Source organism: Schistocerca americana, chromosome 2 (assembly GCF_021461395.2).
Source record: "Schistocerca americana isolate TAMUIC-IGC-003095 chromosome 2, iqSchAmer2.1, whole genome shotgun sequence".
Taxonomy (NCBI): Eukaryota; Metazoa; Arthropoda; class Insecta; order Orthoptera; family Acrididae; genus Schistocerca; species Schistocerca americana.
The window spans coordinates 182,800,347-182,814,757 of NC_060120.1; positions in this window are offsets into that span (position 1 = coordinate 182,800,347).

The window sequence follows — 14,411 nt, forward strand, 5'->3', positions numbered from 1 at the left end:
CATCCATCTCGACTGCTAGTGATACGAGGCCGTTGGGTTCGAGCACGGCGTTTCGTATTACCCTCCTGAACCTATCGATTCCATATTCTGCTAACAGTCATTGGATCTCGACCAACACGGGCAGCAATGTCGCAATACGCGATAGGCTACTATCCGACCTTTATCAAAGTCGGAAACGTGATGGTACGCATATCTCCTCCTTACACGAGGCATCACAACAACGTTTCACCAGCCAACGCCAGTCAACTGCTGTGTGTGTATGAGAAATCGGTTGGAAACTTTCCTCGTGTCAGCACGTTGTACGTGTCTACACCGGCGCCAACCTTGTGTGAATGCTCTGAAAAGTTAATCATTTGCATATCACAGCGTCTTCTTCCTGTCGGTTAAATTTCGGGTCTGCAGCAAGTCATCTTCGTGGTGCAGCAATTTTAATGGCCAGTAGTGTAGAATGTGTGTGTTAAGGAATAAGTTGTGGAGAGCGTCTCATGTGCAGGACCGCCTTTAAGGACGTTCCAAGGGGTCGACGTGAAGGGGGGAGCGCCTGCTGGTGGGCCACCCTTACTACAGCAAACGTGAGCTGTACCGCCGGCGCCCCTGCCTTCACTGCACATAGCCTTCTATACAGCACATTTCTGTGATGGGCTTAGACGAGCTGGATTCATCTAACGTCTAGAATACGATCAGGTCTGTTCTGAAGATTCTGCCCGCGGACTTTGGTTAAAATAGAGGGTAATTATAAAGTACATAAAACATTTTAAAACATTTGTTTATGCAAACGATTAAACGTATAGTAATTGCAAGTCGAAGTTTTGTTTGAATATGGTGCCGGCAAGTTAGTTTGGAAAATGGAAGACAGGAGCGCCACCGACTTTAGTAGTAGTAAATACCGGCAAACCAGGCAGATGAAACATTTTATACGCTAGAATTATACAGTTACCAGTCGGCAATAAATCTGACAATTTTCACAACACAACGCAGGTTTACAAATATATAGGGAAGTGGGACACGAAATTCGAGGAGGGTGGCTGTTCGTACGATGCAAAATCTTCTGGCCGACCGGGCGTGTCAGAATAGAGTGGAATGTGTGAGGGACGTTATGATGCGAAGTTCCGCAAATTCTACACATCGAGCTAGTATAGGATTGCACATTGCTCAGCAAAAAGTGTGGAAAATCCTTCATAAGCGATGCAGAGTGAAGCGGTACAAACTGCAGTGCCTACAAGTCACGAACCATCGTTATCAATTGCGCCTATGCAGTTCTGCGTTGATATGCAGAACCATCTTGAAAATGGTTTCATAAAAGAATTAATCTTTAGTGATGAAGCTACTTTTCATCCTTCGGTATAGGTCAACCGACAACACATGGGGGACAGAACCCACATGCAACTGTCGAACACGTCCGGGATCCCAGGAGAATCGAACACAACCTTCTTCGCAAGACAAGATTCATTTCACGTATTACTAATCCTGTTGCTATGGGTTTATTTAACGTTTGTAAATTTTGTTTTGAATTTCAAACTGTAAATTTGTGCTTGAGTTTACAGAATTGAATTTTTCAACTGGGATTGTGACTGATTTGTTGTAGAGTTCTGCCGTGTTTTTCAAGCGTGCCGCACGTTATCTAGCCTTTCTTCAAAAGGAGCTTCCACCATTATTGGAGGTTCTTTTGAATACAGGTATTGGTATTCTTCCAGCAAGACAGAGCTCCCGATATCGGGTGATATCGTCTAAACCTAACAGCCTACGGATTGGCAGAAATAGCCACGTTTCTTAGTCGCCAAGGTCCCCGGACCTTACCTTTTTCTTGTTTTGCCTATGAGGATAGTTGAAAGACAATATACATAGAAAATGTTAACATAAGAGACGAGAAAGTTGGCCTCATAAAAAGGACAACTTCGCTGAACGTGGTATTGCCAACAAAATTCGGAACGGCGTTTAAGTCTGAGGTGGAATATATTTTTGCGTTTTCTTATCACCTCCCGTAAAAAGTGGTCTTACATTCAAACTGCACTTGCTTAACCAATGGAGGAATTTTGACATGTTCTATGGGATGTTTTATTGGAGTTGTAGCGTCTCCCAGGAGGAATGGTCAATTTTCAGTGATAGGAGCGAAAATTCGAAGGGAAAAATCCTACTAGAGATTTCTTCAAAATGCATATCTTAAGAGCTATGAGCACCTGTTGATGTTCGCTGCTGTGAAACACCATCCCTCCTGTGCTATCACCTGAAGTAATTATTATTCCTCCTGAAATCGTTTATACCGTCTCAGTAATATATGCGATAAATACTAGAATAAACAGAAGAGTCGATTATACAAGTAACAGCTGGAAGGCACATCGTTAAACGTACTGGGAAGGTAGACACTATACGGGTTAGGTAGCAGGTGGAAACTGCTCATTGTTCGTTCTGGTTCCGCTCACTACTGTAACAGTACATGGGGATTCTTCTGTTTACTCCAACTGCGATTTTTGTCACAAATGCGCATAAAAGTAGCTTGGTCTGTGAAAAAACGCACGTATCACTCAGTTACTACTTAGTCGTTGCGAATAAGAATCTAACTTACTCAAGAATAAAGCAGCCTACGTCGAAGACAATTGTTTCGTCTACGTAGATAATTGAACTACTAACAATGGTATCAGTTTCTAGTTGCAAGAGCTTCCCCGTATTAAGATGTAAAGGTTTTTCTAATATGGTTCTGTGTCCAGAGCAAAGTTTTCTGCACGCTGATTCACGGATCCATGACCGCGCTGGGGCCTCTAATTTATTTAGCAGTCTTAAACGGACTCGCCTCAACCTTGCCACTACCCCGCCAGCTCGCCAATTCCCAGAATGTCTCAACATTTGTGCAGAGGAGTTGCTCTTTTTTTCGTACGCGGGAAGCAATATTTATGTGGGCTATAAAGACAGTGGACCGCTCGGCTCGCGCACTGTTTCGCGGGTATAACGAAGACAAACCGGACGGCTGGGTGTCCCGTGATACTGGCTGGCCGGCTATCTCGGCCCTCACCGGTTCTGCCAGCCCGCAGAATTTACGGCCCGGTCCGATTCTAGCCGGCGGTCCAACCGGACGCGAACCTGCCGCGTGACGTCACCGTTTCAGTGACACGTGGAAGGCAGAGCTGTCGGCGACTCCCAAGTCGTTGGCACCGTGCAGTACCGTAGACGCAGCAGTACCTACAAGGGAACCTCCCCATCGCACCCCCCCTCCCCCCCCCCCCAGATTTAGTTATAAGTTGCCACAGTGGATAGGCCTTGAAAAACTGAACACAGATAAATCAGAAAACAGGAAAAAGTTGTGAGGAACTATGAAAAAATAACTGTAGTCCATGTGCAAGATAGGCAACATCAAGGATAGCGTGAGCTCAGGAGCGCCGTGGTCCCGTGGTTAGCGTGAGCAGCTGCGAAACGAGAGGTCCTTGGTTCAAGTCTTCCCTCGAATGAAAAGTTTAATTTTTTATTTTCAGTTTATGTGACAAACTTATGTTTTCATCACTTTTTTGGGAGTGATTACCACATCCACAAGAAAACCTAAATCGGGCAAGGTAGAAGAATCTTTTTACCCATTCGCCAAGTGTACAAGTTAGGTGGGTCGACAACATATTCCTGTCATGTGACGCGCATGCCGTCACCAGTGCTGTATAGAATATATCACACGTGTTTTCCTGTGGAGGAATCGGTTGACCTATGACCTTGAGATCAAGTGTTTTCTGTTCCCATGGAGAGACACGTCCTTTCGCCTACTAATCGCACGGTTTTGCGGTGCGGTCGCGAAACACAGACACTAAACTTATTACAGTGAATAGTGACGTCAATGACCGAACGGACAGATCGTAACTTTGCGAAAACAAAGAAAATAAACTCTTCACTCGAGGGAAGACTTGAACCAAGGACCTCTCGTTCCGCAGCTGCTCACGCTAACCACGTGACCAAGGCGCTCATTAGCTCCCACTATCCTTGATGTTGCCTATCTTGCGCATTGACTACTCAGTTTGTATATTTTGCTTATTTTTTTCAGAGTTCCACACAACTTCCTGTTTTCTAGATTGATCTGTGTTCAGTTTTTCAAGGCCTATCCACTGTGCCAACTTAACTAAATCTGAGAGGGGTGCGATGGGGAGGTTCCCTTGTTAGCTAACATATGGGACGATGTCGAACTGGTGGCACATCCAGGAAAACAGATTATCATGTTTACAATTACAAAACGCATATGCAGCCCCTTCGGTTGCACAAAATTTTGTCAGTTGATCACAGTTTCGATTACTCTTGGGCACTCTTCACAAGAATAAAAAGTTGCATGGAATATCCGCATTCAGAATTTTCATTTTCAATTCTTTGTATTTCGTAACAGCCTTAGAAACCTGGGCACAGCCAATAATGTTTAAAATTTCAAGATTCCTACCTGTCTTCTTAACATTAATTACGGACTTGCATGTATCTACTTTTTTTGAAACCTGACTGTATCGATAGTCAAACTTTTTATGTGTACAACTGCCTGCAGCCAACAAATACATATAGTAACTTCGGTTAGCCTTACCTGCAGACCTGAGAATAATTTACTGGCGCTCCACACTCTGAAATGCTGTAAGGAATTACAGTGCTAAGAACATATTCCTTTTTCGAACATTATTAATATTCCAGAATTAAAACGTTTTATACAGGAGTCAAAGTGCTGTTCAGGTTAAATGATCCAAATTATGCTACAGTCTTAGCAAACACTGTCGTTCTGCTGAAATGTGATACAATGACCAACAACATTTAATTTACATTGAACTGGCATAGCATGAACGAAAATTCAGTGGTCTTAATGTAATAAAAAGTAGTAACATGTATTCGTTTAGTGTTTGCTGGTAGGAACCATCCAATCGCTACGTAAACTGAACACGGTTGTGCGGTGAGACAGTAATCTAGCACCTTTGACTTTTTGATCAAAATGACACTAAGAACAGATGAACGCTGTGTAGTACATCCTGGTTAAAAACACTGAATAATCATAATGCCCCCCTCCCCAATCCTCACTCTTGCGTCTTTATTAGCTGTAAAACCACTTCGCATGGTTCTGTTATAGGTACAGCATCTTCCCCAAAAACTTACCTTTATTCCTATACAGGTGTTCGCAGAAATAATTTTACGTTTGGGCTCTATCGTTTTGCCAGACGTTTTATTTTCCAAATTTGCGTGCTATACTGGTTACCGAAGACCAACACTATCAATTAATTGAAAAACACTAACATGTTTGCCGTAAGAAACACCAGTCTCTGGAATCCAGGGAAGTCTTACTGCATGGGTTATAGACAATATGAACGAATCTCTCCCCTTCAGAGTGCGGCGGTTCACATTTTACACAAAAAAATCTCCCGCAAACGAGTTTAAGGGAATCTACAAGAAAATTGGTTTCATAACAAATTACTGACTACCTAGCCTAATGATCTGGAGCGTTAATCAAATTTTGAAAGAGAACCACAGTTGGGAATTTTTGAAAAAGTTTGTTTTCTAAAATGTAGAACAGCTCACTGCTACAAAAGCACGTCTGATTATAGGTCACTATAATCACTGTAACAACAGTATTGCACATCAGAACCACAAGGGGAGTCTCAGACTACACCACATCGTTAGAAGAGTGAAAAAAAATCGCCGTTAATGAAACCTAAAATTGTAAGCATTTACCACCAACAACTTTTTTACAAAATGCGTTTAATTGTTTATGTATCAGAGTTCTCTTAGCGACATGCGTTTTTGTTTCCAAGCAGATTTTAGAGAGATGCCCACGGAAATTAAATACCATTTTATTCTGCCCCCGGTAGTTTATTTACAGCTTTCACTTCCGTGTTTCTACACTGCGCTGTCACTGGCGTTAACGCGAGGCTCCGCTGTAGCCATCCGATGAGTGATTCTACTCCCCAAGCTGATTGCAACGCAAGCTGTACAAGTTAACACTATTTACAATTCTCAGTATGTTACTGCAAATTAAGCGAAACATTTGATACATTATATTAATATGGTGGTATCATTGTCGATACCTTAACGCAATTCATAGGGCGCAGTGGTTAAATAGGCAACGTAATTTCTTAAATTATCGGCTTTAGACCCTTATCACTATTTTTGTTCCTAACTATGGCATTTAGCATACCCATCTGCAATTCGGAGTCACCGATTCGTCACCAGGGCTGAAGTAGCCATGTAAGGACCTCAATTGCGATGCGAATGCAACAGGAACGTATATCTGCGAATCTGATTTATTTTGTATGTGACATCGAAATGAAGTATCTCTCATGTTCTTTACACTGTTATATAAACACACACAGTTTTCAAAGAAATCAACAGAATTTGCGAGTAACAGTTTCTGACGTGTTGACATCACAATGAAGGTCCTCTTACATGACAATTAGGCATGGCGATGAAAATAGGACTCTGACGTGCAGACTGGCACAGTAAAAACGCCATTGAAAAAGTAAGCCGATCTCGTGGTCCGCAGCCTTGCCATTGCTGAACGTTGTTTGTAACATTTGCAGTGACGAATTATGGGAAGTGAACAGATGTGGGCAGTCAGACATCGTTGTACGTAGCTTCGTAAGTTTCTTAAATGAAAGTGGATGGTATTTCAGTTCTGCTATTAGATCTCTCCTAACCACAACCTCGGAAATCGCGATGCATGTTAACGGAAAAACCGCCAAGTGTTTGTGATAACCAAGCTTGTAAATGTCTATTAGGTGCCAACCTAACCACGATCTCTGAAATCTTGACATATTCCAAAGAAATTGATTGGAATGAGCGAGTCTCATTGGCCATCGTATACTATTTATGTTTGGTTTGTGGGGCGCTTAACTGCCCGGTTATCAGCGCCCATACAAAGTCCCAACCTTTGCTCAGTCCTATCTCGCCACTTTCATGAATGATAACAGTAACACCAGTAATCTCGAGGCAGGTGAAAATCCCTGACCCCGCCGGGAATCGAATCCGGGACCCGAATCGGGAAGCTAGAACACGACTGCGATACCACGAGCTGCGGACGCGTATACTATTACCTGATTGGCTACGACCAACAACTGCGAACAGCAGTACACAAAGGATGAGCCAGGGGCACCGTAAGTGCACTCCACACGTCGTATCAAAAGACGAAAATCGTAACACTAATACTACTATTTTACGCTTAAGTACAAAGTAAGGACATGGGGAAATGTTAGATACGAGTCGTCGTCTCTGACCAGTAACACAGGAGGCAGGCAACAAACGCCGTAAATATTATTATTTGCGAGTTTTTGGCTCTGAGCACTATGGGACTGAACTTCTTATGTCATCAGCCCCCTAGAACTTAGAACTACTTAAACCTAACTAACATAGGGACATCACACACATCCATGCCCGAGGCAGGATTCGAACCTGCGAACGTAGCGGTCGGCCGGTTCCAGACTGTAGCGCCTAGAACCGCTCGGCCACCCCGGCCGGCGAGTGAGTTTTTGAAACGGGCTAAGCTATAGCTCAGGCATCACAACCAGGATTTCTTAGTATATTTGTCGAGTTTGCCAGCTCATAACCTTCCAACCTAACCTACAGCTCTAAGCTACAGATCAGTGTCTTACGAAGACCAGATTTTCTCTTTTTGCTTTCACAGTCATTCGCTTCGGCAACTAACAACAAAACTATTAATATATGCACCAAAAGGTGGCGTGACAGCAGCCATTAACATTACGTCACTGGCCAACGCCGACGAGTTGTACCGAACATTCCTCTTCACCCCGAACTAACTATTATACAGGGTGAACCAGAACTCCGAAAAAATTTCAGAGGTTGAGGCATGGACCAAAACACGGGCTCTAAAGTGCATAACCTGAGATATGAGTACTTTTATGGCTGACTTCTGTGAAACATCGTTGCTTAAGAAACGCAATTTAGAGCCCATGTTCACTAGCCGTTTCTTCTTGCTTTGGTCCGTAGTGGAGCCTCTGCAAGTTTGTCGGTGTTCCGTTTCAACCTGCGTAAGCACCCTCGCTTAGCTGTTACTATAGTTAGGGTAAGAAGGCGCGGGAGACGTACTGTTCACTGTAGAGGGTGATCACGCTCTTGCGCCTCGGGGACGGCGAGGAGTCTGGGGATGAGTGTGAGGACGCACCGGCGCGGTAGCGGGGCATGCTGGAGCACGAGGCACGGTCCCACAGCAGAAGGTCACACGCTGCGCTTGGCCGCCGGCCAGACGCGGAGTAGCCCAACGGAACTCTGCACAGCGTGGCCCGGCGTGGAATGCCGCGGCGGGCGACGCCTGCCGGCCGAGCCTCGCCAGCTCCACAGCCTGCACCGCTGGCGCCAGTCAGCTACAGCGCCCCACACACGCACCAGCCGACCGACACACCGACCGACGGACGAATTGGCCGAACTTTCCTTGTCGGGATGTCGGGCGGGTAGGACCGTGAGACAGCCAAGCCCTAGCCCCCCGCCCACACACACACACACCATCCAAAAAATTGGGCCGCGTGCCGCGCTGTCGTGCCATCCGGCGACAAATGTTCATCTTTTGTCAATGCGCGCGTAGTTAAATGCTGTTCTAATACAGGATGACTATTATTGATCTATATGAAACAAAATAGTCATAACTTCTGAACGGTTTGCATTGTTGTTGTTGTTGTTGTTGTTGTCTTCAGTCCTGAGACTGATTTGGTGCAGCTCTCCATGCTACTCCATCCTGTGCAAGCTTCTTCATCTCCCAGTACCTACTGCAGCCTACATCCTTCTGAATCTGCTTAGTGTATTCATCTCTTGGTCTCCCTCTACGATTTTTACCCTCCACGCTGCCCTCCAATGCTAAATTTCTGATCCCCTCATGCCTCAGAACATGTCCTATCAACCGGTTCCTTCTTCTTGTCAAGTTGTGCCACAAACTCGTCTTCTCCCCAATCCTATTCAATACCTCCTCATTAGTTACGTGATCTACCCACCTAATCTTCAGCATTCTTCTGTAGCACCACATTTCGAAAGCTTCTATTCTCTTCTTATCAAAACTATTTATCGTCCATATTTCACTTCCATACATTTCTACACTCCAAACACTTTCAGAAATGACTTCCTGACACTTAAATCTATACTCTATGTTAACAAATTTCTTCTCTTCTTCAGAAACGCTTTCCTTGCCATTGCCAGTCTACATTTTATATCCTCTCTACTTCGACCATCGTCAGTTATTTTGCTCCCCAAATAGCAAAACTCCTTTACTACTTTAAGTGCCTCATTTCCTAATCTAATTCCCTCAGCGTCACCCGACTTAATTTGACTACATTCCATTATCCTCTTTTTGATTTGTTGATGTTCATCTTATATCCTCCTTTCAAGACGTTATCCATTCCGTTCAACTGCTCTTCCAAGTCCTTTGTTGTCTCTGACAGAATTACAATGTCATCGGCGAACCTCAAAGTTTTTACTTCTTCTCCATGAATTTTAATACCTACTCCGAATTTTTCTTTTGTTTCCTTTACTGCTTGCTCAATATACAGATTGAATAACATCGGGGAGAGGCTACAACCCTGTCTCACTCCTTTCCCAACCACTGCTTTCCTTTCATGTCCCTCGACTCTTATAACTACCATCTGGTTTCTGTACAAATTGTAAATAGTCTTTCGCTCCCTGTATTTTAGCCCTGCCACCTTCAGAATTTGAAAGAGAGTATTCCAATCAACATTGTCAAAAAAAGCTTTCTCTAAGTCTACAAATGCTAGAAACGTAGGTTTGCCTTTCCTTAATCTTTCTTGCAAGATAAGTCGTAGGGTCAGTATGGCCTCACGTGTTCCAACATTTCTACGGAATCCAAACTGATCTTCCCCGAGGTCGGCTTCTACCAGTTTTTCCATTCGTCTCTAAAGAATTCGCGTTTGCGTTAGGACGTTCAAACTGTACGTTGGCAGCGGGGCATGGTGGGTATTAGTATGCGCATGCGCACGAGCCTTGTTGTTGTCAGCCATTTTCATTTGGATCGAATCGTCAGTAAGCAAAATTGGCGCCTTTGGGGGGCTGAGAATCAGCATTTCGTGACTGACATGTGTCTACACCCTCAAAGGGTGACTGTGCGGTGTTTACTGTCCAGTCACGGAATAATTGTTAATGGTGTACCTGCTATTATTACAAAAATGACGCCACACCGCCCACGGAAATCATGTTCTAACAAAGAGCGGGTCATGTAGATGTGTAGTTTGTTTACAGATTTCGCGTAAGGTATTACTTTCCGCTAGTGGATTGACTGTCGAAACTGATGAAAATCCCTGGCCATGTTTAAGTTGTTACGTTAATTTTGTACCCAGATCGGGGGGACAAATACTTTTCGATTGCAAAATATGCTTGCCCTAAAAAAAATGCAATCAGGGGTCACACGTCTACACGTCTAGCCTTAACAATTTGAAACAACACATACGAAAATGTACATGGTGCAGAAACACTGCAGGCAGGTTCTACTCCAGTCTTGAGCATTCACATATCGACAACGGATGTAGTAGCAGCAATCCGGTTAAAAGAATGCACAAAGTTTATTACACCACTGGCCATTAAAATTGCTACACAAAGAAGAAATGCAGATGCTAAACGTGTATTCATTGGACAAATATATTATACTAGAACTGACATGTGATTACACTTTCACCCAATTTGGGTTGCATAGATCCTGAGAAATCAGCACCCAGAACAACCACCTCTGGCCGTAATAACGGCGTTGATACGTCTGGACATAGAGTCAAACAGAGCTTGTATGGAGTGTACAGGTACAGCTGCCCATGCAGCTTCAACACGATACCACAGTTCATCAAGAGTAGTGACTGGCGTATTGTGACGAGCCAGTTGCTCGGCCACCATTGGTCAGACGTTTTCAGTTGGTGAGAGATCTGGAGAATGTGCTGGCCAGGGCAGCAGTCGAACATTTTCTGTACCCAGAAAGGTCCGTACAGGACCTGCAACACGCAGTCGTGCATTATCCTGCTGAAATGTAGGGTTTCACAGGGATCGAATAAAGGGTAGAACCACGGGTCGTAACACATCTGAAATGCAACGTACACTGTTCAAAGTGCCGTCAATGCGAACAAGAGGTAACCGAGACGTGTAACCAATGTAACGTCATACCATCACGCCGGGTGATACGCCAGTATGGCGATGACGAATACGCGCGTCCAATGTGCGTTCACCGCGATGTCGCCAAACACGGATGCGACCATCATGATGCTGTACACAGAACCTGGATTCATCCGAAAAAAAAGACGTTTTGGCATTCGTGCGGCCAGCTTCGTCGTTGAGTACACCATCGCAGGCGCTCCTGTCTGCGATGCAGCGTCAAGGGTAACCGCAGCCACGGTCTCCGAGCTGATAGTCCATGCTGCTGCAAACGCCGTCGAACTGTTCGTGCAGGATGATTGTTGTCTTGCAAACGTCCCCATGTGTTGACTCAGGAATCGAGACGTGGCTGCACGATCCGTTCCAGCCATGCGGATAAGATGCCTGTCATCTCGACTGCTGGTGATTCGAGGTCGTTGGGATCCAGCACGGCGTTCCTTATTACGAAGCAAAACCCACCGATTCCATATTCTGCTAACAGTCGTTGGATCTCGACCAACGCGAGCAGCAATGTCGAGATACGATAAACCGCAATCGCGATAGGCTACAATCCGACCTTTATCAAAGTGGGAAACGTGATGGTAGGCAATTCTCCTCCTTACACGAGACATCACAACAACGTTTCACCAGGCAACGCCGGTCAACTGCTGTTTGTGTATGAGAAATCGGTTGGATATTTTCCTAATGTCTGCACGTTGTAGCGGTCGCCACCAGCGCCAAGCTTGTGTGAATGCTCTGAAAAGCTAATCATTTGCGGATCACAGCATCTTCTTCCTGTCGGTTAAATTTCGCGCCTGTAGCACGTCATCTTCGTGATGTAGCAGTTTTAATGTCCAGTAGTGTATTATGGGTTAACGATTGACTTTAAGTTCCGATTAATGTCCTCTACAGTAACGCTTTAATGTTTAACGAAGTCAAAAAAATGGTTCAAATGGCTCTGAGCACTATGGGACTTAACATCCGTGGTCATCAGTCGCCTAGAACTTAGAACTACTTACACCTAACTAACCTAAGGACATCACTCACATCCACGCCAGAGGCAGGATTCGAACCTGCTACTGTAGAGGTCACGCGGTTCCGGACTGAAGCGCCTAGAGCCGCACGGCCATACCGGCCGGCCTAACGTAGTCAATGTCTTGGTAGCAGATTAGCGATTACCAAAATTAACTTTTTGATTCACGTTGCCCAACTATGGGTTATGCTTGTATTTGTCCCTTGAGCTTATTTTTGCGTTTGAAAGCGATCGCAGGGAGAGTCCACCGCCGACGGTACCGCACAGGACTGGAGAAGGTGACTCGCCGGCGCCTTTGGAGAGAGCGCGCGGCCCGCCGAGGCACGCGCCATTGTTTTGACGCGTTTTTGCGACGCCGGCGCTCACGCCTCGTTTCGCTCCGTTCCGCTCCGGAAACCATCGAACGTCGCAGTGTTCAAGGTCGCCAGTGGCGGCGGAAGCGGTGCGGCTTGAGCCCGTGGCCAATCCGCTCTCACCGCCCGCGCCAACTCATTACGGCGCGCCGTTCCTCGTGTACTGGTGCCGACGCACGGGAACAAAGGCACCAACTGCGTCACGCCGCAGCGTTTTGCTTAGCAGCGCAGAGAGCAGACTGCGTGCGGCGAGCTGGCGAAGCGGAGGATGGCCTCCAGTGCATCGAAGAGCCAAGAAGTCGTCTAGCGGCGCGCCTACTCCTCGAGGACTTGAGGAAGGCATACGCCTTGGGCAAGAACTGTGCAATGGATAAGCACGGACAAGTACCTGGACCGAGCGAGGTGGCGCAGTGGTTAGCACACTGGACTCGCATTCGGGAGGACGGCGGTTCAATCCCGTCTCCAGCCATCCTGATTTAGGTTTTCCGTGATTTCCCTAAATCGTTTCAGGCAAATGCCGGGATGGTTCCTTTGAAAGGGCGCGGCCGATTTCCTTTCCAATCCTTCCCTAACCCGAGCTTGCGCTCCGTCTCTGATGACCTCGTTGTCGACGGGACGTTAAACACTAACCACCACCACAAGTACCTGGGCTGAAACTTCCTGGCAGATTAAAACTGTGTGCCGGACCGGGACTCGGACTCCGGAGTTCGAGTCTCGGTCCCGCACACAGTTTTAATCTGCCAGGAAGTTTCATATCAGCGCACACTCCGCTGCAGAGTGAAAATCTCATTCTATCTGGGCGTCGCCGGGCGTTGTGTCCGAGCGGTTCTAGGCGCTTCAGTCCGGAACCGCGTTGCTGCTACGGACGCAGGCTCGAATTCTGCCTCGGGCATGGACGTGTATGTCCTTAGGTTAGTTAGGTTTAAGTAGTTCTAAGTCTAGGGGATGTAGACTGGCAATGGCAAGGCAAGCGTTTGTAAAGAAGAGAAATTTATCAACATCGAGTATAGATTTAAGTGTCAGGAAGTCGTTTCTGAAAGTATTTGTATGGAGTGTAGCCATGAATGGGTCTGCTGCTGCCGGCCGGTGTGGCCAAGCGGTTCTAGGCGCTTCAGTCTGGAACCGCGTCACCGCTACGGTCGCAGGTTCGAATCCTGCCTCGGGCATGGATGTGTGTGATGTCCATAGGTTAGGTTTAATTAGTTCTAAGTTCTAGGGGACTGATAACCACCGATGTTAAGTCCCATAGTGCTCAGAGCCATTTGAACCATTTGTTTGGTTCGCCGCTCGTGGTCTCGCGGTAGCGTTCTCGCTTCCCGAGCACGGGGTCCAGGGTTCGATTCCCGGCGGGGTCAGGGATTTTTCCCTGCCTCGAGATGACTGGGTGTTGTTGTGTCGTCTTCATCATCATCATTCATCCCGATTACGGTCGGAGGAAGGCAACGGCAAACCACCTCCACAAGGACCTTGCCTAGTACGACGGTGCAGGTCTCCCGTATCGTTCCCCTACGCTCCGTCCTCTGTCACAGAGTATGGGACTTCATCATCTTCATCACCAGCCATGAATGGAAGTGAAACATGGACGATAAACAGTTTAGACAAGAAGAGAATAGAAGCTTTCGAAATGTGGTGCTACAGAAGAATGCTGAAGATTAGATGGGTAAATCACATAACTAATGAGGAAGTACTGAATAGGATTGGGGACAAGAGAACTTTGTGGCACAACTTGCATAGAAGAAAGGATCGGTTGGTAGGACATGTTCTAAGGCATCAAGGGATCACCAGTTTAGTATTGGAGGGGAGCGTGGAGGGTAAAAATCGTAGAGGGAGACCAAGAGATGAATACACTAAGCAGATTCAGAAGGATGTAGGTTGCAGTAGGTACTGGGAGATGAAGAAGCTTGCACAGGATAGAGCAGCATGGAGAGCTGCATCAAACCAGTCTCTCGACTGAAGACCACAACAACAAG